General features: G+C 48.8%; 1 protein-coding gene and 1 long non-coding RNA gene across 14 annotated transcripts in view; one reads left to right on the forward strand and one right to left on the reverse strand.

Annotated features, from left to right (window-relative positions):
* Positions 1–14,035: 14,035 nt before the first annotated feature.
* On the reverse strand, positions 14,036–14,418 carry LOC138667259 (uncharacterized). Its single transcript, XR_011318677.1, has 3 exons — positions 14,364–14,418; positions 14,213–14,272; positions 14,036–14,104 (listed from the first exon to the last, which is right to left on the reverse strand). It is a non-coding gene; the product is annotated as an uncharacterized lncRNA (long non-coding RNA).
* Positions 14,419–18,128: 3,710 nt separating this feature from the next.
* Positions 18,129–25,427, forward strand: part of PRRC2B (proline rich coiled-coil 2B) — a 71,791-nt gene continuing 64,492 nt past the window's right edge. For 8 of the 13 annotated variants that reach the window (XM_069747546.1, XM_069747551.1, XM_069747548.1 and 5 more), the window contains exon 1: positions 18,150–18,292. The gene's annotated coding sequence lies outside the window, so the exon portion shown is untranslated. Of the gene's footprint in view, positions 18,293–25,427 lie in introns of all 13 variants that reach the window. The other 5 variants (XM_069747547.1, XM_069747558.1, XM_069747550.1 and 2 more) reach the window with 4 other exon arrangements.

Raw genomic sequence — 25,427 nt, forward strand, 5'->3', positions numbered from 1 at the left:
CCTAAACAGTAGAAACCTCCCACAAGTGACACCATTTTGGAAACTAGACCCCCTAAGGAACTCATCTAGATGTGTTGTGATAGCTTTGAACCCCCAAGTGTTTCACTACAGTTTGTAACGCAGAGCCGTGAAAAAAAAAAAAAAAATCTTTCCCACCAAAATTATTTTTTAGCCCCCAGTTTTGTATTTTCCCGAGGGTAAGAGGAGAAATTCGACCCCAAAAGTTGTTGTCCAATTTGTCCTGAGTACGCTGATACCCCGTATGTTGGGGGAAACCACCGTTTGTGCGCATGGCAGAGCTCGGAAGGGAAGGAGCGCCATTTGGAATGCAGACTTAGATGGAATGGTCTGCAGACGTCACATTGCGTTTGCAGAACCCCTAATGTACCTAAACAGTAGAAACCCCCCACAAGTGACCCCATATTGGAAACTAGACCCCCCTGGGAACTAATCTAGATGTGTTGTGAGAACTTTGAACCCCCAAGTGTTTCACTACAGTTTGTAACGCAGAGCCGTGAAAATAAAAAATCTTTTTTTTTCCCACAAAAAATATGTTTTAGCCCCGAGTTTTGTATTTTCCCAAGGGTAACAGGAGAAATTGGACCCCAAAAGTTGTTGTCCTATTTGTCCTGAGTACGCTGATACCCCATATGTTGGGGTAAACCCCTGTTTGGGCACACGGGAGAGCTCGGAAGGGAAGAAGCACTGTTTTACTTTTTCAACGCAGAATTGGCTGGAATTGAGATCGAACGCCATGTCGCGTTTGGAGAGCCCCTGATGTGCCTAAACAGTGGAAACCCCCAATTATAACTGAAACCCTAATCCAAACACACCCCTAACCCTAATCCCAACAGTAACCCTAACCACACCTCTAACCCAGACACACCCCTAACCCTAATCCCAACCCCATTCCCAACTGTAAATGTAATCTAAACCCTAATCGTAACTTTAGCCCCAACCCAAACTGTAGCCCTAGCCCTAACCCTAGCCCTAGCCCTAACCCTAGCCCTAACCCTAACCCTAGCCCTAACCCTAGCCCTAGCCCTAACCCTAGCCCTAACCCTAGCCCTAACTCTAACCCTAGCCCTAATGGGAAAATGGAAATAAATACATTTTTTTAATTTTTCCCTAACTAAGGGGGTGATGAAGGGGGGTTTGATTTACTTTTATAGCGGGTTTTTTAGCGGATTTTTATGATTGGCAGCCGTCACACACTGAAAGACGCTTTTTATTGCAAAAAATATTTTTTGCGTTACCACATTTTGAGAGCTATAATTTTTCTATATTTTGGTCCACAGAGTCATGTGAGGTCTTGTTTTTTGCGGGACGAGTTGACGTTTTGATTGGTAACATTTTCGGGCACGTGACATTTTTTGATCGCTTTTTATTCCGATTTTTGTGAGGCAGAATGACCAAAAACCAGCTATTCATGAATTTCTTTTGGGGGAGGCGTTTATACCGTTCCGCGTTTGGTAAAATTGATAAAGCAGTTTTATTCTTCGGGTCAGTACGATTACAGCGACACCTCATTTATATCATTTTTTTATGTTTTGGCGCTTTTATACGATAAAAACTATTTTATAGAAAAAATAATTATTTTGGCATCGCTTTATTCTCAGGACTATAACTTTTATTTTTTTGCTGATGATGCTGTATGGCGGCTCGTTTTTTGCGGGACAAGATGACGTTTTCAGCGGTACCATGGTTATTTATATCTGTCTTTTTGATCGCGTGTTATTCCACTTTTTGTTCGGCGGTATGATAATAAAGCGTTGTTTTTTGCCTCGTTTTTTTTTTTTTTTTCTTACGGTGTTTACTGAAGGGGTTAACTAGTGGGCCAGTTTTATAGGTCGGGCCGTTACGGACGCGGCGATACTAAATATGTGTACTTTTATTGTTTTGTTTTTTTTATTTAAAGAAATGTATTTATGGGAATAATATTTTTTTTTTTTTCATTATTTTGGAATATTTTTTTTTATTTTTTTTACACATTTGAAAATTTTTTTTTTTACTTTTTTACTTTGTCCCAGGGGGGGACATCACAGATCAGTGATCTGACAGTTTTCACAGCACTCTGTCAGATCACTGATCTGACATGCAGCGCTGCAGCCTTCACAGTGCCTGCTCTGAGCAGGCTCTGTGAAGCCACCTCCCTCCCTGCAGGACCCAGATCCGCGGCCATCTTGGATCCGGGGCTCGAGCAGGGAGGGAGGGAGGTAAGACCCTCGCAGCAACGCGATCACATCGCGTTGCTGCGGGGGGCTCAGGGAAGCCCGCAGGGAGCCCCCTCCCTGCGCGGTGCTTCCCTGCACCGCCGGCACATCGCGATCATCTTTGATCGCGGTGTGCCAGGGGTTAATGTGCCGGGGGCGGTCCGTGACCGCTCCTGGCACATAGTGCCAGATGTCAGCTGCGATAGGCAGCTGACACCCGGCCGCGATCGGCGGCGCTCCCCCCGTGAGCGCCGCCGATCGCGCTGGACGTACTATCCCGTCCATGGTCATAGGGGCCCACCCCACATGGACGGGATAGTACGTCCGATGTCAGAAAGGGGTTAAGCAAAATCTACAATGGAATGGTTCACAAATAAACGTATCCAGGTGTTAGAATGGCCAGGTCAAAGTCCAGACCTAAATCCAATCGAGAATCTGTGGAAAGAGCTGAAAACTGCTGTTCACAAACGATCTCCATCAAACCTCACTGAGCTCGAGCTGTTTGCCAAGGAAGAATGGGCAAGAATTTCAGTCTCTCGATGTACAAAACTAAGAGACATACCCCAAGCGACTTGCAGCTGTAATCGCAGCAAAAGGTGGCTCAACAAAGTATTAAGTTAAAGGGGCCGAATAATATTGCACGCGCCACTTTTCAGTTTTTGAATATCCATAAAAATTTAAAATAAACAATACATTTCGTACTTCACAATTGTGTTCCACTTGTCACAGATCCCTTCTCCGTGGTGTCATTTCTTCGTCACGTGCCTGCTCTCACATGTGACTTGGGGTTGTGCCTGCAAGGGTTAATCTATCTCCCCACTCTCAGTCCAGCATTCAACCTCTGTCCTATGCTATAATGGGAGCATAAATCACACATCGACCCAGGCCACACACCCGCTCATACGCGCTGCCACCACTCATCGAATACACGGGCGATGAGTCCCGGCACTAACAATACTAATAAAAATATGTCTATCCCTCATAAGGCTCACACACCTTTAGGCTATGGATTCTTTTAGAACAGAGGTCCCCAACTCCAGTCCTCAAGGCCCACCAACAGGTCATGTTTTCAGGATTTCCTTTGCATTGCACAGGTGATGCAATTATTACCTGGGCAAAACTAAGGAAATCCTGAAAACATGACATGTTGGTGGGCCTTGAGGACTGGAGTTGGGGACCCCTGTTTTAGAACATTCAAGGTTCAACTTGTTAAAGTTTCATACTTTAATAACAAAAGGTTCAATGCTTACAATAAGAAAAAGGTATAAAAATATGATAATAAAAAGACATACAACTTATGCAAAACAGTGTCAAAATAAACAGGAGAAAACTTACAGAAATCATCTAACTGGTAGTCTGCTTTCTGCTCCCTGAGGGGGGGTGAATGGAGTTGGTGGAACACATCAGCTTCTCAGGCTGCCCTCACATGTGAACACAATTCTCTGTCTGCAGCCTAAATTTATAACTTTGGTCTGAGGTCAGGTTTCTAGACTGGCCCCTCAGGCCAATATCATAACTGCTGCCTGTTTGATTGGGCCACGGCCGCGCCCCCAATGAATATATTATTTTCTCTTGTGGAAAGGTTCTCAGGGATAGATTCCCTCAGGCCGCAATTAGCATCTCCCCTCCAAGACCTAGAAGGTGCCAAATGTTGCTTTTCTTCTCGGCCCTAGCTAGACCCCCTGGTGAGATATGGAGACAGAATTTCTACTAGTCCCAAGGAAGTACCTATTAACACCTAGGTGCGACTTGCCTTCAGGACAGATGTTACATTATCACTAGTCACACATATAACCCTAGACATATATATATATTTCACCACACCTCCCTCCTTATGAACGTGCATGGGGGTTGACTTACAGGTCAGCTCCCGAGCACGTATATGGTTCTGCCCCATCTTGGCGAGACAGGCCATCAGCATTGCCATGATCAACTCCCCTCTTGTGCTGAATTGTGAAATCATATTGCTGAAGTATCAAACTCCATCTAATCAATTTCCCATTGTCCCCAACTACTCTGTTGAGCCAACTCAGTGGGTTATGATCTGTGATCACGGTCAAGTTGCGCCCATAGAGGTATGGTTGCAGCTTCTGCAGAGCTCACACAATTGCCAAACTTTCTTTTTCAATGGTGGCATAAGCCACTTCTCTGGGCAGGAGTTTCCTGCTTAGGTACAGGTCTCTACTTATTTCCATGATGGTGAGGTACGATGCTTTAGCTAGCTGCTCTAACAGCTCATCTATCCTCGGCATGGGGTAGACTTCGCATGTAGTCAGTACATTTAATTTCCTGTAGTCTACACAGAACCGGGTAGTAAGGCCCTTTTTTGGGACAAGAACCACAGGCGAGGCCCAGGCACTCTGGGATTTTTGTATCACCTTGAGTTTCAGCATCTCCTCTACCTGTTCCCTCATGTGTGCCTTCACCTCTGCTGACACACGGTATGCAGACTGGCGTACTGGGGGATTAGTACCAGTGTCCACATGGTGAACTGCTAAGTGTGTCCCCCCAGGCTCCCCTGTGAAGACTTCGGTGAACTCGCTGAGCGCCCCCATCAGCTCAGACCTCTGACTGTGGGATAGCTCAGGGTTAAACTCTGCTGACTCCAGGGCCTCCATGTAATGAGTCCCGGCCCCCAGATCCAGTAACAGATCAGCCTCCCCCTCTTCAGGCAGGCTACAGACAGGTAAGACACAGGCCTCCCTGGCATGATGTGCTTTCAGCATATTTACATGAAACACTTTCTGACGCTTTGCATGCTCATCTAGCGTCACCACATAATTAACATCATTCAGCCGCTTATGTACAGTATATGGTCCCTTCCATGCGGCCTGCAATTTATTCTGTAACATAGGGACCAACACCCAAACCTTCTGTCCCTCCTTGTAGGCCCTTAGCCTGGCATTACGGTCGTACCAGACCTTCTGGTTGATTTGGGCCTGGGTCACGTTCTCATGGGCCAGGTTGCTCAGTTTTTGCATTCTCTCTCTGAGCCCCAGTAGATATACGACCACTGAGACTCCAGTAATTCTGGGGTCGTCCTCGCAACAGTCCTTAATCAAATCAAGTGGCCCCCTGACCCTCCTCCCATAGACCAATTCAAAGGGGGAGAATCCAGTAGACGCCAGGGGTACCTCTCTGTAGGCAAACAGCAGATGGAGGAGGTACTGCTCCCAGTCTCTCCCTTCAGTCTCCACGAGCATTTTGAGCATTTGCTTTAATGTTCCATTAAAACGCTCGCAGAGTCTGTTGGTTTGGGGATGATAGGCGCTGGCCACAAAATGCTGTACTTGTATTCTTTCACAGAGGCTTTCCATCAGATCAGACATGAACTTGGTTCCCTGATCTGTCAACATTTTCCTGGGGAAACCCACACGAGAGAACACAGTCAGTAAAGCATCCGCCACTTTGTCTGCTCGGTTGGAGGATAGTGCCACAGCTTCCGGGTATCGTGTAGCATAGTCCACCACTGTGAGGATGTACTTTTTGCCAGAGCTGCTAGGGATTGCAAGTGGCCCTATGATATCCACAGCCACTCGCTGGAAAGGTTCATCGATCACAGGCAGTGGTATCAATGGAGCTTTCTGTATATTCCCAGACTTTCCAACTCTCTGACAAACTACGCACGATCGGCAGTAATTGACAATATCTGTCCCCAACTTGGGCCAATAGAAGTTATGTGTCAGGCGAGCTTTAGTCTTTTGTATTCCAAGGTGTCCGGCCAAAGGAATTTCATGGGCAATTCTCAATAATTGTTCCCTAAATGGATAAGGGACGATCAGCCGCCGTTCATAGTCCCAAGATTCTGTAGTATCCGTGGGGTGAGTCTCTGCATACAGTCTGCCCTGGTCCCAGTATATTCTCTCTTTGCCAGAAGCAGCAGGAGGTCGGTCTGCAAGACATCTGAGCTCCTCCAGACTGACATCTGTCTGCAGGGCCTCCTGGAAGCTCTGACTGTCAGCCTGCAGGCCCTGGCCTAGTGTGACTGCCAGGCCCTGGTCTGAAGCTGAGTTTTCAGTGTCTGTTATCAGGGACCTTGGTGGGTCTGCCATGTATGGAGGCTCTGGGACCACAGTATGGGCCTCCTGTCCTGGCAGTTCTGTCTGAGACTCATCCTCTAATCTCTGAGCCTGAGTCTGAGTCGCAGCCTGACTCCGGGTCACAGCTGCCACATAATTACAGTCCTGTGCATTGGGACATTTTCCCTCCTCGCACGGGATCTCTGGTGGGTCTCTTTCTTCCACCTTCTCTGCATCATTTACTTGCAAGGGAAGAACATAGTGGGACACCATCCTCCCCAGGTCCGTGCCTAGCCACACATTGGTGGGAAAAGCTTCTGATACTCCCACTTCCCTCAGTCCCTTCCCTGCTCCCCAGTCCAGGTACACACAGGCCATCGGCACAGCAGGGCTGACCCCTCCAATCCCAGTTATAGACATAGTCTTTACTGGTATGATATCGGCAGGGGTTATTTATGGCTGGACGCACCAGGGTCATCTATGCCCCAGTGTCTCTGAGACCAATGGTGACTTTATTGCCAACAGTGACAGATTGACAGTTCTCAATTGCCCTCGCATCAGAGCCGGCTACAAAGAGGACAGACGGTGGGGGCACAGACGGCTTTGTGGTGGTAGTTGGGCGTTTCTCCCTATCAGGGCAGACAGCGCTAACATGTCCCACTTTGTTGCAGGAGAAGCACCGGCGTACATCGCCAAGAGAATGTCTATTTCCCGGGGCCCCATAGAAGGTGGGCTTGGACAGCACTGGTGATCAGCAGGCAGAGGGAGAAGGGTCCCCGTTTGGCTTACCTCCCCTCCAGCTGAATCCCAATGGCTTCCGCACCTCAGGCATCCTGTTAGCCACGTAGCAGTCCGCAATCCTTGCAGCCTGATCCGCAGTTTGTGGCTCCCGATCACACACAAATTGTCGTACATCCGTGGGGCACATGTGAAGAAATTGATCCTTGACCATAAGATCCGTTAAGTCCTCAAAACTGTTAACAGAAAGTCCCCTAATCCATTGGTGGAACGTGGTCCTCAAGGTGCTCACAACATCCGCATAGCTGTCAGTTGATCCATGTTGTAGGTTCCGGAACTTTCTACGATACACTTCTGGTGTCAGGTTGTATTTCCTGATCAGGGCCTCTTTTACGGCCTCATAGTTCGCATTTAGCTCTGGTGGGAGGCCAGCAAAAACTTCCAGGGCTTTGCCTCTCAACCCTGGGGTTAGATACTGGGCCCACTGCTCACGGGGTAGATGGTACTGCCTGCAGGTTTTTTCAAATCCCCGCAGGAAAGTATCTAAGTCCGTATCCTTTTCCATCACAAGGAAGTTTTCAAGACGTTGCCTCCTTGGATTTATGTCCTGGGAGGGGGTTATCTGAGGACTGATACCCTGCTCTATTAGAGCCATCTGAAGCTGGAAAGCTCAGTCCTCCCAACGTTCTGCAGCCTCTCTCTCATCCTGTGGGTCCCGGCGTTCTGCAGCCGCAGCCTGTCGGTACTGTAGAATCAGCTGCATGCGCAGATTGGGATCACTTGTTCCCAGCCGTTGTAAGTCCATTTGCAAAGTACAGTCCATAGGCTCCTCAGCACTGGCATTGCTGACATTTCCATCAGGCATCTCCGGTACAAGAACCAAACCAAAGAATGGTAGCCGTGCGGCACTAGAACCACAACTTTTCACAGGTGTGTGGATGAGTGGCGGCAGCGTCGGCTGCAACACTATCCAGAGAAAACAGCTCTGGGTGGTGCTCACAGAACAATCCACAGAGGACCAAAGGCTTCACTGACGGTATATCAGAAGAAAAAATATGGCACTCACCCCTAGAAATGCTGTGATGAAGTCCTTTATTTGCTACAAACAGCAATCAGGTACACATGGAGAGGCGGCAGGACGTGAACAGGAGAGGGTGCGGGGAACCGGTAAGGACTACGGCCGTTTCACGCAAAGCGCTTCAACGGGTCCAGATGGACCCGTTGAAGCGCTTTGCGCGAAACGGCCATAGTCCTTACCGGTTCCCCGCACCCTCTCCTGTTCACGTCCTGCCGCCTCTCCATGTGTACCTGATTGCTGTTTGTAGCAAATAAAGGACTTCATCACAGCATCTCCGGTACAAGAGCTGGCATTGCTGGGTCTCTCGGAGGTGGGCTCTCTCCTTGCCCAGATGTTCCAGCACTTTGCTCTATGTCCTGATCGACCAGGGCGCGTATCAGCAGCTCCCTGGATCTGTCGGCTGTCTCTATTCCTCTCTGCTCACAGAGGTCAGTCAGAGCTTCTTTGCTCTGCTTCTTGTACTGGGCTGCCATATCGATGAACAGCCTTTGCCAAATAAAAGATAGAAAAGAAAAACGGGGAGGGGGAAACTGTTTGCAAGTACGTCTAAGTAAACACTGAGTTGAACCTTGAAGAACTGGTGCACTCCTCGCAAGGATACCAATTATTTAGTACAGGGAATAATTGCTTAAACCATGCACTAATAGAAATAATTCTATCCCACCGCTGCCACCAATTGTCACGGATCCCTTCTCCGAGGTGTCACTTATTTGTCACGTGCCTGCTCTCACACGTGACTTGGGGTTGTGCCTGCAAGGGTTAATCTATCTCTCCAACTCTCAGTCCAGCATTCAACCTCTGTCCTATGCTGTAATGGGAGCATAAATCACACACCGACCCAGGCCACACACCCGCTCATACGCGCTGCCACCACTCATCGAATACACGGGCGATGAGTCCCGGAACTAACAATACTAATAAAAATATGTCCATCACTCATAAGGCTCACACACCTTTAGGCTATGGATTCTTTTAGAACATTCAAGGTTCAACTTGTTAAAGTTTTATACTTTAATAACAAAAGGTTCAATGCTTACAGTAAGAAAAAGATATAAAAATATGGTAATAAAAAGACATACAACTTATGCAAAACAGTGTCAAAATATACAGGAGAAAACTTACAGAAATCATCTAACTGGTAGTCTGCTTTCTGCTCCCTGAGGGGGGGGGGTGAATGGAGTTGGTGGAACACATCAGCTTCTCAGGCTGCCCCCACATGTGAACACAATTCTCTGTCTGCAGCCTAAATTTATAACTTTGGTCTGAGGTCAGGTTTCTAGACCGGCCCCTCAAGCCAATATCATAACTGCTGCCTGTTTGATTGGGCCATGGCCGCGCCCCCAATGAATATATTATTTTCTCTTGTGGAAAGGTTCTCAGGGATAGATTCCCTCAGGCCGCAATTAGCGTCTCCCCTCCAAGACCTAGAAGGTGCCAAATGTTGCTTTTCTTCTCGGCCCTAGCTAGACCCCCTGGTGAGATATGGAGACAGAATTTCTACTAGTCCCAAAGAACTACCTATTAACACCTAGGTGCGACTTGCCTTCAGGACAGATGTTATATTATCACTATTCACACATACAACCCTAGACATATGTCCCTACACACATATAGATTATATACAGTGGGGCAAAAAAGTATTTAGTCAGTCAGCAATAGTGCAAGTTCCACCACTTAAAAAGATGAGAGGCGTCTGTAATTTACATCATAGGTAGACCTCAACTATGGGAGCCAAACGGAGAAAAAAAAATCCAGAAAATCACATTGTCTGTGTTTTTAACATTTTATTTGCATATTATGGTGGAAAATAAGTATTTGGTCAGAAACAAACAATCAAGATTTCTGGCTCTCACAGACCTGTAACTTCTTCTTTAAGAGTCTCCTCTTTCCTCCACTCATTACCTGTAGTAATGGCACCTGTTTAAACTTGTTATCAGTATAAAAAGACACCTGTGCACACCCTCAAACAGTCTGACTCCAAACTCCACTATGGTGAAGACAAAGAGCTGTCAAAGGACACCAGAAACAAAATTGTAGCCCTGCACCAGGCTGGGAAGACTGAATCTGCAATAGCCAACCAGCTTGGAGTGAAGAAATCAACAGTGGGAGCAATAATTAGAAAATGGAAGACATACAAGACCACTGATAATCTCCCTCGATCTGGGGCTCCACGCAAAATCCCACCCCGTGGGGTCAGAATGATCACAAGAACGGTGAGCAAAAATCCCAGAACCACGCGGGGGGACCTAGTGAATGAACTGCAGAGAGCTGGGACCAATGTAACAAGGCCTACCATAAGTAACACACTACGCCACCATGGACTCAGATCCTGCAGTGCCAGACGTGTCCCACTGCTTAAGCCAGTACATGTCCGGGCCCGTCTGAAGTTTGCTAGAGAGCATTTCGATGATCCAGAGGAGTTTTGGGAGAATGTCCTATGGTCTGATGAAACCAAACTGGAACTGTTTGGTAGAAACACAACTTGTCGTGTTTGGAGGAAAAAGAATACTGAGTTGCATCCATCAAACACCATACCTACTGTAAAGCATGGTGGTGGAAACATCATGCTTTGGGGCTGTTTCTCTGCAAAGGGGCCAGGGTGACTGATCCGGGTACATGAAAGAATGAATGGGGCCATGTATCGTGAGATTTTGAGTGCAAACCTCCTTCCATCAGCAAGGGCATTGAAGATGAAACGTGGCTGGGTCTTTCAACATGACAATGATCCAAAGCACACCGCCAGGGCAACGAAAGAGTGGCTTCGTAAGAAGCATTTCAAGGTCCTGGAGTGGCCTAGCCAGTCCCCAGATCTCAACCCTATAGAAAACCTTTGGAGGGAGTTGAAAGTCCGTGTTGCCAAGCGAAAAGCCAAAAACATCACTGCTCTAGAGCAGGGGTCCCCAACTCCAGTCCTCAAGGCCCACCAACATGTCATGTTTTCAGGATTTCCTTAGTCTTGCCCAGGTAATAATTGCATCACCTGTGCAATGCAAAGGAAATCCTGAAAACATGACCTGTTGGTGGGCCTTGAGGACTGGAGTTGGGGACCCCTGCTCTAGAGGAGATCTGCATGGAGGAATGGGCCAACATACCAACAACAGTGTGTGGCAACCTTGTGAAGACTTACAGAAAACGTTTGACCTCTGTCATTGCCAACAAAAGATATATTACAAAGTATTGAGATGAAATTTTGTTTCTGACCAAATACTTATTTTCCACCATAATATGCAAATAAAATGTTAAAAAAACAGACAATGTGATTTTCTGGATTTTTTTTCTCAGTTTGTCTCCCATAGTTGAGGTCTACCTATGATGTAAATTACAGACGCCTCTCATCTTTTTAAGTGGTGGAACTTGCACTATTGCTGACTGACTAAATACTTTTTTGCCCCACTGTATATGTATATATATATATATATATATATATACATATATACATATATATATATATATATATATATATACATACACACACACACATATATATATATATATATATTTCACCACACACTTGTTGTTGATTCTTCACCAAAAATTTACATTTGGTATCTTTATGTTTGAAGTATATGTGTGAAAAGGTTGAAAAATTCCAGGGGGCCGAATACATTCGCAAGGCACTGTAACACAGTGATTACCAGTCACATTATACACAGGAGCTCTGTATATAGGGTATTGTGTACAGATAAAACAGTGATCACGAGTGACATTATGCACAGGAGCTCTGCATATAGTGTACGGGGATCACAGGTGACATTATACACAGGAGCTCTGTATATACTGTCAGTGTACAGGTAATACAGTGATCACCAGTGGGGGCCGCTCCTCACTGTGCTCTGTCGTCTCTCACTGTAATATTGTGGGGGGCCGCTCCTCACTGCGCTCTCTCATCTCTTACTGTAATACCGTGGGGGCTGCTCCTCACTGTGGTACAGTGGGGGCCGCTCCTCACTGTGCTCTCTCGTTTCTTACTGTAGTACCGTGGGGGCCACTCCTCACTGTGCTCTCTCCTCACTTACTGTAGTACCGTGGGGGCTGCTCCTCACTGTGCTCTCTTGTCTCTTACTGTAGTACCTTGGGAGCCGCTCCTCACTGTGCTCTCTCCTCCCTTACTGTAGTACCGTGGGGGCTGCTCCTCACTGTGCTCTCTCTTGTCTCTTACTGTGGTACCGTGGGGGCCGCTCCTCACTGTGCTCTCTCCTCCCTTACTGTGGTACCGTGGAGGGCGCTCCTCACTGTGCTGTCCTCCCTTACTGTAGTACTGTGGGGGCTGCTCCTCACTGTGCTCTCTCCTCCCTTACTGTAGTACCGTGGGGGCCGCTCCTCACTGTGCTCTCTCCTCCCTTACTGTAGTACTGCGGGGGATGCTCCTCACTGTGCTCTCTCCTCCCTTACTGTAGTACCGTGGGGGGTCTCTCCTAACTGCGCTCTCTCATCTCTTACTGTAGTACCGTGGGGGCCGCTCCTCGCTGTTCTCTCTCGTCTCTTACTGTGGTACCGTGAGGGCCCCTCCTCACAGTGCTCTCTCGTTTCTTACTGTAGTACCATGGGGGCCGCTCCTCACTGTGCTCTCTCCTCCCTTACTGTAGTACCGTGGGGGCTGCTCCTCACTGTGCTCTCTCGTCTCTTACTGTGGTACCATGGGGGCCGCTCCTCACTGTGCTCTCTCCTCCCTTACTGTAGTACCGTGGGGGCTGCTTCTCACTGTGCTCTCTCGTCTCTTACTGTAGTACCGTGAGGGCTGCTCCTCACTGTGCTCTCTCGTCTCTTACTGTGGTACCATGGGGGCCGCTCCTCACTGTGCTCTCTCCTCCCTTACTGTAGTACCGTGGGGGCTGCTTCTCACTGTGCTCTCTCGTCTCTTACTGTGGTACCGTGAGGGCCGCTCCTCACTGTGCTCTCTCGTTTCTTACTGTGGTACCGTGGGGGCCTCTCCTCACTGTGCTCTCTCCTCCCTTACTGTGGTACCGTGGGGGCCTCTCCTCACTGTGCTCTCTCCTCCCTTACTGTGGTACCGTGGGGGCCTCTCCTCACTGTGCTCTCTCCTCCCTTACTGTGGTACCGTGGGGGCTGCTTCTCACTGTGCTCTCTCGTTTCTTACTGTGGTACCGTGGGGGCCTCTCCTCACTGTGCTCTCTCCTCCCTTACTGTGGTACCGTGGGGGCTGCTTCTCACTGTGCTCTCTCGTTTCTTACTGTGGTACCGTGGGGGCTGCTTCTCACTGTGCTCTCTCGTTTCTTACTGTGGTACCGTGGGGGCCTCTCCTCACTGCGCTCTCCTCCCTTACTGTGGTACCGTGGGGGCTGCTCCTCACTGTGCTCTCTCCTCCCTTACTGTAGTACCGTGGGGGGTCTCTCCTCACTGCGCTCTCTCATCTCTTACTGTAGTACCGTGGGGGCCGCTCCTCACAGTGCTCTCTCGTTTCTTACTGTAGTACCATGGGGACCGCTCCTCACTGTGCTCTCTCCTCCCTTACTGTAGTACTGTGGGGGCTGCTCCTCACTGCGCTCTCTCCTCCCTTACTGTAGTACTGCCGGGGGCCAGCAGAGACCGCTGCTCTCTGTGCTCTCGCTCGGTTCTTAGGCTAGGTTCACATTGCGTCAAGTACATGGCGTCAAACGGATGCGTTAAACGCATGTACAGAAACGGAGCAAAAATATGTGAAATTCGTCGTCACGGTAACACTAGCGTTAACGCATGTGATCGCGTTTTTTCATTTTGATGTCCGTTTACGAAGTATCCGTTTGTCTGCGTTAGATATTGTCTGCGTCTATCAAGATATTGATAGATAGATATATAGATAGATACATAGATTTAGATAGATAGATATAGATAGATAGATACATAGATATTGATAGATACATAGATATAGATAGACAAATAGATGGAGCGATAGATAGTTGATAGATAGTTTATAGGTATAGTAGATAGAAAGTGAATAGATAGATTGTTGGTAAATATTGGATAGAATATTTCTATTTTATATTTACCACTGGCAGTTGTGGCGACGACAGACGTCTAGGGACCTTTTTTCTTTTTTGTCCTCCTTGTGCCACAACCTATTGTGTATGTAAAATGTAAAAAAAAATATTTTAACATTAAATAATGTTAACATTCATTGGATCAATAAATTTATGCCTGAAAAATTCAACATGTGTGCTATGTACCTTTGTTGTTTTTGCGTGTTTTTTTGGGGGAGGTCTAACAGCCTCGGGCTCAGAAGACTCCTATTCACAATAAAACAATAAACAGGATTGTTATGCCTAGCTCAATACAATGGAGTTTCACACAACATGGTTTTTTAAAGTGCAAGCCTACCGACTCAGAAGAAAAAATCGCAGACACGCTGCTGCTGCTGACATCTGTATCCGACACAGTGGCGTAGGAAGGGGGGTGCGGGGGGGGCGGTCCGCCCCGGGCGGCACAATGCTGGGGGCGGCCGGCGCTGCAGAAGAAGATAAAAAAAAAAAAAAAAAAAAAAAAAAGACGCCCCTTTAAATCTTCGGGCGGCGCCGTCCGCCGCCACGACCAGGGCCAGCTCCCCCCACCCCCGGGTCCCGCCCCCGCCCCCGCCCCCTGCTCTATACTCACCTCACCTGGTTCCTGCGGCGCCGCCAGCTGCAGCCTCCTCTGACTCTGCGACGTCTCAGAGCAGAGGGCGCGATGACGTCACTACTGTGCGCGCCGCTCTGCCTCTCTGTCCTGAGCGTCGCAGAGCCGGAGAGACGCTGACTGCACCGGACCTGTGCTGGGAACGGGAGAGGTGAGGATTTTACTTTTTTTTTTTTTTTCTTTATTTCTGACTGTCTGGGGCTGGGGCAATGCTGGAGACCAAGGGGCAGAATACTGGACACACTAGGGCAATACAGGAGACCATGGGGCAGAATGCTGGACACACTGGGGCAATACTGGAGACCATGGGGCAGAATGCTGGACACACTGGGGCAGTACAGGAGACTATGGGGCAGATTGCTGGACACACTGGGGCAATACAGGAGACCAGGGGGCAGATTGCTGGACACACTGGGGCAATACAGGAGACTATGGGGCAGATTGCTGGACACACTGGGGCAATACTGGAGACCATGGGGCAGAATGCTGGACACACTGGGGCAATACTGGAGACCTAGGGGCAGAATGCTGGACACACTGGGGCAATACAGGAGACCATGGGGCAGATTGCTGGACACACTGGGGCAATACTGGAGACCATGGGGCAGAATGCTGGACACACTGGGGCAGTACAGGAGACTATGGGGCAGATTGCTGGACACACTGGGGCAATACAGGAGACCAGGGGGCAGATTGCTGGACACACTGGGGCAATACTGGAGACCATGGGGCAGAATGCTGGACACACTGGGGCAGTACAGGAGACTATGGGGCAGAATGCTGGACACTCTGAATACTGGAGACCATGGGGCAGATCTCAGGACACATTGAGGCAATGCTGGAGACCCTGGGGCAGACTTCTGGACATACTGGGGCAATACTGGAGACCATGGGGCAGATTGCTGGACACACCGGGGCAATACTGGAGACCATGGGGCAGAATGCTGGACACACTGGGGCAATACAGGAGACCATGGGGCAGATTGCTGGACACACTGGGGCAATACTGGAGACCATGGGGCAGAATGCTGGACACACTGGGGCAGTACAGGAGACTATGGGGCAGAATGCTGGACACACTGGGGCAATACTGGAGACCCTGGGGCAGATTGCTGGACACACTGGGGCAATACTGGAGACCCTGGGGCAGATTTCTGGACACATTGAGGCAATGCTGGAGACCCTGGGGCAGACTTCTGGACACACTGGGGCAATGCTGGACACTGGGGCAGATTGCTGGACACACTGGGGGTAATATACTGGACACACTGGGGCAATGCTGGACACTGGGGGTAATATGCTGGACACACTGGGGCAGACTGCTGGACACACTGGGGAAAGGCTGGACACTGGGGCAGATTGCTGGACACACTGAGGGCAGATTGCTGGACACACTGGGGGTAATATGCTGGACATACTGGGGCAGATTGCTGGACACACTGGGGGTAATATGCTGGACACACTGGGGCAGATTGCTGGACAACATGGGGGTAATATGCTGGACACACTGGGGCAGATTGCTGGACAACATGGGGGTAATATGCTGGACACACTGGGGGCAGGACTTGAGGCATGGGCAGAATGTAGATACGGGGCATGATTGGAGACACGGGGCAGGATTGGATCATGGGGCAGGACGGATACGATGGAGGCTGGTGGGGCAGGATGGGGAGATCATATGGGGTAGAATGGATACTCATGAGGGCAGGATACGACAACATATGGCTGGAGCCAGGAATGAGATAAACGGGGCCAGGGTGGGGAATATTATTACCATAGGGGATAATTAAGGGATATTATTACTGCAGTGATGTATTTATTTTATTTTTTGAGTATACTGTTTTAAATGGGGGGGCGGGCCTGTTACTGTGCAGAGTGACACTAGATCACCTTTTTTTCTTCATGTGGTGTAATGTAGAAGTTGTGAAAAATTAAGTAATGTGTTCTGCAAGCGGAGCTCGAGATAACTGTGTTATTTCCTGCAGAAACGAGTCCTGGCTGGAAGGAATGATGGCGGTCTGTGCTGGATAAAAGATGAAGGACTTCACCTAGAGACGTCACTGGTGAGTCAGTGTTACCTATACACTGACACTATACACTGTATACTATATAGAGGTCCTGTGTATAATGTCACCAGTGATCTCTATTACCTCTACACAGACACTGCATACTAAGTACAGATCTCCCGTGAATACTGGCACTTATGGTGATAGTATTGTGTTTTTTTTTTTATTACTGATCAGTATTGTAGTATTCAGTCACTATGTGGTGGTAATATGTGGTCTGGAAATGGTGCGGTGGTATTTGTCCCTTGTATGTAGTATTATTCGGTCACTATGTGGCCTGGTCATGGTGTGGTGGTATTAAGTGACAGGTGTGGCATGTGGGGGTGACACCATTAGGCCCAGTTTAAGTTCTACAAAACAGGAAAACCATTTTTGGTAACCTTTGTGTGTATTGAGCTGGGGGGGGGGGGGGGGGGGGGCGCCAAACTCGGGAACAGCCCCGGGCGGCAAAAGCTCTAGCTACGCCTCTGATCCGACATCTGTGTGCAACAAAACAATACATTTTTAGTACACACACATCCGACGGACATTACAGACTCCCATGATGTATACAGAGATATATAATATATAGAAATGTACTTACAATTTAGCTACGGCAAAACACTCTGTCACGTGCAGGAGACTTTGTGTGAGTGGGATATTTTAATGGCCGAAGTCACATTTCCTGTCACATGACCACATGTGACCACCCTCAAACGCTATTAAAACGTGTGGTTCTATTTGGAAATTTTTCATGATTTGCGTCTGACTGCGTTTGCCATAGCCTTCTATGGCAGAATGAACGCTTCCGTTAGTAGTGCGTTAGCTTGGCCGGACCCGAAAACGCTGCAAGCCGCGTTGAAGGTCCGTCAGAAAAAAAACGTTATGTGACAAACGCATACCAATTTAGGGATGCGTCACGATGCGTCAGACAATGCAAGTCTATGGGCGCGTTAGTATGTGCGTTACATTGCGTTTTTACTACTTAAAAACGAGTCCGTTAGACGGACACACCTAGCGCAATGTGAACCCAGCCTTACTGTAGTACTGCCGGGGGTCAGCAGAGACCGCTGCTCTCTGTGCGTTCGCTCGGTTCTTACTGTAGTACTGCCGGGGGCCAGCAGAGACCGCTGCTCTCTGCTCTCGCTCGGTTCTTACTGTAGTACTGCCGGGGGCCGGCAGAAGACGCTACTCTCTGCAGTGTCGCTCGTTTACTGTAGTACTGTCCTGGGCCGGCAGATGCCGCTGCCCTCTGTGCCCTCGCTCTTTTCTTACTGTAGTATCATCTGGGGCCGGCAGAGGCCGCTGCCCTCTGTGCGCTCGCTTGGCTTTTACTGTAGTACTGCCGGTTGCCGGCAGAGGCCGCCGCTCGCCGTGAAGGGCTCGCTCTCTTCTCGCTGGATGATTGACAGCTCGGTAAAGGGGAGGAGTTTGTAGTGAAGAGAAAAAAAAAACAGCAAGAGAGACGGAGGAGAGAGGCGCAGCCGGAGCTGAGACGCCTTGTATCCGCCGCCATCCCGCGCACCGCTCGCCCGCCCCGACCCCGGCATCACTCCGGCACTAGCAGCACACAGCGCTCCACTAGACCAGGTCGGTATTCCCGGGGGGACGGCTCCTGCCCGGACAGAGGCGGGGAGGGAGGACGGGCCCAGGCCGCAGCTTTGTTCAGTCAGGCCCAGCAGCCATCTTCCGCCTCTTACGTTTTCTCCTGTGTTGTGGCGCGGAGGGGAGGCTGCGGCCTTCAACGGGAACCGGAGAGTGGCCGCCGAGGCCTGAGGCCTGCTCCCCAGTGACCGGATCCGGGGCGGCCCTCAGTAATGGGAGAGATACCGCCCCCTCAGTGTTATGCTTTCCCCTGCTGCCTGTGGATGTGCAGCTGTCACCCGGTCCTGCGCTGCCAGGAAGAGTTGTCAGAGGGATTGTGAGCAATTGTTTACGTGCTATTAAGTGTGTGATGTGCAGTCTGCAGGCAGGGATTACCACCCTCTGCATCCTGATCTACAGTGCAATGATCTGCAGGCAGGGACTACCACCCTGAGCATCCTGACAGGCCTGTATATACGGTGCAATGATCTGCAGGCAGGGACTACCACCCTGAGCATCCTGACAGGCCTGTATATACAGTGCAATGATCTGCAGGCAGGGACTACCACCCTGAGCATCCTGACAGGCCTGTATATACGGTGCAATGATCTGCAGGCAGGGACTACCACCCTGAGCATCCTGACAGGCCTGTATATACAGTGCAATGATCTGCAGGCAGGGACTACCACCCTGAGCATCCTGACAGGCCTGTATATACAGTGCAATGATCTGCAGGCAGGGACTACCACCCTCAGCATCCTGATCTACAGTGCAATGATCTGCAGGCAGGGACTACCACCCTCAGCATCCTGACAGGCCTGTATATACAGTGCAATGATCTGCAGGCAGGGACTACCACCCTCAGCATCCTGATAGGCCTGTATATACAGTGCAATGATCTGCAGGCAGGGACTACCACCCTCAGCATCCTGACAGGCCTGTATATACAGTGCAATGATCCGCAGGCGGGGACTACCACCCTCAGCATCCTGACTGGCCTGTATACAGTGTAATGATCTGCAGGCGGGGACTACTACCCTCAGCATCCTCACAGACCTGTATATACAGTGCAATGATCTGCAGGCGGGAACTATTACTCTCAGCATCCTTTGTAATTTTGGTGAATGATGTGCAATAATCTGCATTGTAAGACCTCTGTACTGGGACTACCTCTCCCATTATTCTGCCAGCTCTGTATATGCTATAATGCAATCATCTGCAGCCAGGGACTACTACTCTCAGCATCCTCTTATATTGGTTAATGATATGCAACTATCTGCATCGTAAGACCTCTGTACTGGGACGATCACTCCCATCATTCTGACAGGTCTGTGTATGGTATAGTGCAATGATCTGCAGACATTGGTTACAGGACTGACTGGTGTGCAGACCATTTCATGATCACACTCAGACTGGTCACAATGATGGGAGTAGTGATACCACCACAATTACAGGTTGCAGACACACAATAACACAGACTTGTCGAAACAATGAGAGTGATAGTGTTAAAGGGCTCTGGCTGCAGATCATTGCATTATACCATATACGACCTGTCAGAATGATGGGAGTGATAGTCCCACTACACATGTCTGTATCCTGTGCCATGTAATTACAGCCCTTTTATTGGAGCAGAACTATCACTCTCATCATCTGATGTCTGGAAGTGTTGTAGGGTAATGGCCTCCAGCCTAGACCATATTATTGGGACTATCACTCTCATCATTCTGCCAGGGCTGTTTATAGTCTAGTGCAATATTCTGTATTGAGGCCATAGGCATCTTGTCAACTCTGTATTGTGCGATCTGCACTTCTGAACGAACTACTACTCCCATCATTCCCTGACTGCTACCTTGCAGGTAGCCATTTATTAGTGTCTGTTAACAAGTAAGATGCTCTGCTGCCAGTGACATCTACTTTTGGTGGAACTATGACTCCCAGCATGTCCTGACAGGTGTAGCGATGAAAACACAAACATTGTCAGACTGCAACTCTCATTATGCCCCTAAAAGTGGGGGTTGTAGTACATGTTCATGAGGTTGAAGTGTTGTGTAATTCTGACCTTGTTGTAAAGCTTCATCATCTCTAATATCTGCTTGTTGTCAGGGAATGGGAATGTTCCCAACCAAAGGCTAAAATCCCAGTCTGACTTCTCACAGTTGAGGGTTTGTTCCAGTTTCATCCAATCTTCTATGGCCTAAATAAAAGGGCAGTGTAAACCAAATGTTTGTTACAATGTATCTATACTTGGTGAGATTGTGACAAACTCTCAGCTGTGGGACGTATTCTGTCGGGTTTGGAATTCAGCCATGATCATTTACTGACCGCAAGCAGAGATGTTGATAGCTTAAATGTATAAAGTTCATGTCAATGCTTCGATTATATTAAAAGGATATTTTTGTTGCTAGGATATGCCAATATCGGGGTTCTGACTCATGGGACATTCTGTTAGTGATGGGTCCACATCCGCCAAAAATGTGCTGTGGTAAGGAGCGGGCAGAGGAGGTTTAAAGAGAACCTGTCACCCCCAAAATCGCCTATAAGCTAAGGCCACCGGCATTAGGGGCTTATCTACAGCATTCTGTAATGCTGTGGACAGGTTTCCCCCTCCCCCCCCCCCCCCCCCCCCCCCCCCAGGGGCGTTCCCGCTGCGGTCCGGTCCGATGGGCTTCGCGGTCCAGTCCGGGGCCTCCTATCTTCTTACGATGACGTCCTCTTCTTGTTTTCGCGCTCCGGCGCAGGCGTACTTTATCTGCCCTGCTGAGGCAGAGCAAAGTACTGCAGTGCGCAGGCGCCGGGCCTCTCTGACCATTCCCGACGCCTGCGCACTGCAGCACTTTGCTCAGCAGGGCAGATAAAGTACGCCTGTGCGGGATCCGCAGCGTGAAGACAAGAAGAGGACGTCATGGAATAAATATGGGAGGCCCCGGACCGCGACGCTCATCGTACCGGGACCGCCCCTGGGTGAGTATAATCTAACCTGTTTTTCTTATCTTTCAGGATACATGGGGGGGCTTATCTACAGCATTACAGAATACTGTAGATAAGCCCCTGATGCCGGTGGGCTTAGCTCATCGTCGATTTTGGGGGTGACACGTTCCCTTTAAGGCTGGTTTCACAATTGACGTTGTGTCTGCAGCGTTTCTGACACATACATCCGCATACATCTTGATTTTCTATCTTTAACATTGTAGACGCAGGTGCATGCGTTTGCTTAGGCATGTGTTTTTTCGCGGGGCTCAGCTAACGCACCATGTTGGAATTTTTGAGGTGGCAAATCTCCATCAAATATGCGCAGGCATGCGCATGCGGATTAGTGCGTTAAAAATGCATTACTGTCTATGGGAACGCATTCGTATGCATGTATGTGGGTACGCATGCGTTCAATGCGCTTGCGCACTTCGGACTGCGCATGTCCAGGAACTGATTTAGACACGCCTATTGAGACACCCTCCTGGAAATATCAAATGCATGCTCATAAAAAGCGCAAGCGCATGTAAAAACTCATGCAATTCTGCGTTGTTTTTTTTGCCGTCATGCGTAAACTAATGTGGATAAAAAAAACGCTGCATTATCATGTGTTTTTGCATGCGGTTGCGGACTATATTATGCGGACACATTCGCAAATGTGAAATCAGCTTAAGCCCGCACCAGACCGCTGCTGCTTCCAGTCCCTTAAATGCCACTGTCCGGCTCTGATATTGGCACCATTGTCATTGCGGGTACCAGTGGGTTGCGGGTTTGGCTTACTGGCTCCATGGCCCTGATTGCTGTAGCATCTGGCGGCCTGCATAAGGCCCTAATGGCTGCCGTGTTGGCACTGCTGTTCCTCGCCGGGGGCTGGGCCTCAAGGAACATCATCACTTTAGCTATATACTGGTGCACATCACAAGATCAGAGGCGCGCAGGCTCTAGTCCTAAAAAAACATATTACCCATTGTTTCCTTTATTAAAAGTCCGATCCATCAAAATATAAAATCATTTAACCCGCGCGGTCAATAGCTCAAAGCAGAAAAAAATGGAAGCACCAGAAATGCCAGATTTTGGTCAAAACGCCTCTGCAAATACCAAAAAGGAACATGGGTTGAAAGGTGATCAAAGTGTTGTGTACCCCAAAACATCAGCTTGGCACCAAAAAAAGCAAGCCCTGACACAAGACCATTGACAGAGCAGCCCCCAATTCTGTCACCAAGTCGCTGTATTCTATGGTCGTCTCTCTTCTGTCCTGACAGTTTGCTGCAATGTATCAGCGCCGGGAAAAATGTATGATTTTTTATTTTTTTTTCATTCACTGACGGCAAACAAATTATTTGTAAAATACCCCAATTTGTTGCGACCACTGGTGCTCCCCTTTGCTTCCCTAGGTTCTGTATGGGCAGTTCTGCGGCTGCACAACATTGCTCCTGAGCTCTGCCTGCTCTTGGTGGGAGGCGCTGTTCCCCTCTGTATATAATGTACCCTGGATTTATGCAGATGACCTGTGAGTCTGTGCTGCTGTGTGGAAGTTATGAGGATGATCTGAAATACCCCACCCCGGCACTGCTGCCCATCTGTGATCGTGTGCAGCTGATGAAGCATCTTCTCTGAGGGCAGGAGTCCTGTGTATTCATGCCCCCCCCCCACTGAGTACTGCGCATAGCGACAGGAGGCATGCAATGGGCTTCTTAAAGGGCTTGTCCTGGATTGTGTGTGTGATGACTAATCCTAAAGGTACCTTCACACTCAGCGACGCTGCAGCTATACCAACAACGATGTCGATCGCTGCAGTGTCGCTGGAGAGCTGTCACACAGACAGCTCTCCAGCGACCAACGATGCCGGTAACCATGGTAAACATCGGGTTACTAAGTGCAGGGCCGCGCTTAGTAACCCGATGTTTACCCTGGTTACCAGCGTAAAAGTAAAAAAACAAACACTACATACTTACCTTCCGCTGTCTGTACCCGGCGCTGTGCTTTCCTGCACTGACTGTGAGCACAGCGGCCGGAAAGCAGAGCGGTGACGTCACCGCTCTGCTTTCCGGCTGGCTGGCGCTCACAGCCAGTGCAGAGAAGCACAGCGTCGGGGACAGACAGCGGAAGGTAAGTATGTAGTGCTTGTTTTTTTACTTTTACGCTGGTAACCAGGGTAAACATCGGGTTACTAAGCGCTGCCCTGCGCTTAGTAACCCGATGTTTACCCTGTTTACCAGTGAAGACATCGCTGAATCGGCGTCACACACGCCGATTCAGCGATGTCTGCAGGGAGTCCAGCGACTAAATAAAGTTCTGGACTTTCTGCAGCGACCAACGACATCACAGCAGGATCCTGATCGCTGCTGTGTGTCAAACTGAACGATATCGCTAGCCAGGACGCTGCAACATCACGGATCGCTAGCGATATCGTTCAATGTGACGGTACCTTAAGTGTTCTTGTGTATTTGAGGTTGTTAAGCAAACATTGGACCAGCTGCTATCTATGGTGCAAGGGCATCTTTAGAACAGGGCTGTGTAAAATAGTGGCAACAAGGGCTTTGGAGTCGGTAAGCCAAACCACCGACTCCACAATTCCATCACTGCTGACATGTGCAGCACAGATTCATCTCACCTCTGACCCCACAGCACTGGTCACTGGTGAGCATGTACATAAAGTGCAGCACAGATTCATCTCAACTATGACTCCACAACACTGGTCACTATGAGCATGTGTATTAAGTGCAGCACAGATTCATCTCATCTATGACTCCCCAGCACTGGTCACTGCTGAGCATGTATATAAGGTGCAGCACAGATTCATCTCATGTATGACTCCACAGCACTGGTCACTACAGAGCATTTACATAAAGTGCAGCACAGATTCCTCTCACCTCCGACCCCACAGCACTGGTCACTACTGAGCCTGTACATAAAGTGCAGGGCAGATTCATCTCACCTCCGACCCCACAACACTGGTCACTACTGAGCCTGTACATAAAGTGCAGCACAGATTCATCTCATCTATGACTCCCCAGCACTGGTCACTACTGAGCATGTGCATAAAGTGCAGCACAGATTCATCTCATCTATGACTCCACAGCACTGGTCACTACTGACATGTACATAAAGTGCAGCATAGATTCATCTCACCTCTGACCCCACAGCACTGGTCACTACGGACATGTACATAAAGTGCAGCACAGATTCATCTCACCTCTGACTCCACAGCACTGGTCACTACTGAGCATGTACATAAAGTGCAGCACAGATTCATCTCATCTAAAAGCCCAGATCCTTAGATCAGGAACAGAACAGACGTTTATAGGACATTTCAGAACTTTCCGAAATTATGAAATATTTACAGCACATCCCACATTATACTACTGTACCCAATGTATTATATATTTTAGGAATTGTTTCATTTTATACTAAATCCAAATCCACAAAAAAAGGACTCGGACTCCACAGCCCTGCTAGTGACTAGAAACCATCATCTGTGCTACACTGGTGTTTCCAGCCACAACTGTTTCTGGAAATCGTTTATGGGGGAACTTGGAAAGACCCATTCCCGGTCATTGCTGCAGGGCTGTGTAGATCCTGACGGGACGTACGGTGCGGGTGCAGCAGCTCTGGTGACTGCTGATATTAGCGCATGCTGGGGCCTGGGTTTATTTTTGTTGCCTCGTACGGCTGGGAGCAGCAGTGATTTCTCAGCGGTTGGATCGAAGAGGACGACTGAGACCAATCCTGTGGACCTGGAGGTTTGGCAGCGGTGCTGACGCCTTGTTAATTGCCCCCAAAGTGATTAGACTCTCTTTTTTTTTTTTTGAGAAATAAACAAAATTCCTCCGAGGCTGCTGGGCGCTATGCTCAGGTGCACAATGATGGAGGCTCCTGCGTGCTCTCAAGGTGAACGTTTTCTCAGAGTAACCCCTTCTTTTCATATTTTTATCAAGGGGTCACAATGATTTTTTCCCCATATTTTTGTAGGGTGTTTTTAAATGTTTTTGTAATTATGTAAAAAAAAAAAAAAAAAACTTACCTAGGGACTTGAGCATGAGTTCTTTTCACCTGCAGCCCCTGTATTCCAACGTCCTCAGCCGGGTAGTTGCAAAATTTAAGGCAAATGCATTTCTGACTCTTCCCAAGTATTTCTATTACTCGGTATCAAAGAAATACATTTCCCTGTCCC

The sequence above is a fragment of the Ranitomeya imitator genome, chromosome 2 (genome assembly GCF_032444005.1).
Source record: "Ranitomeya imitator isolate aRanImi1 chromosome 2, aRanImi1.pri, whole genome shotgun sequence".
Lineage (NCBI taxonomy): Eukaryota > Metazoa > Chordata > Amphibia > Anura > Dendrobatidae > Ranitomeya > Ranitomeya imitator.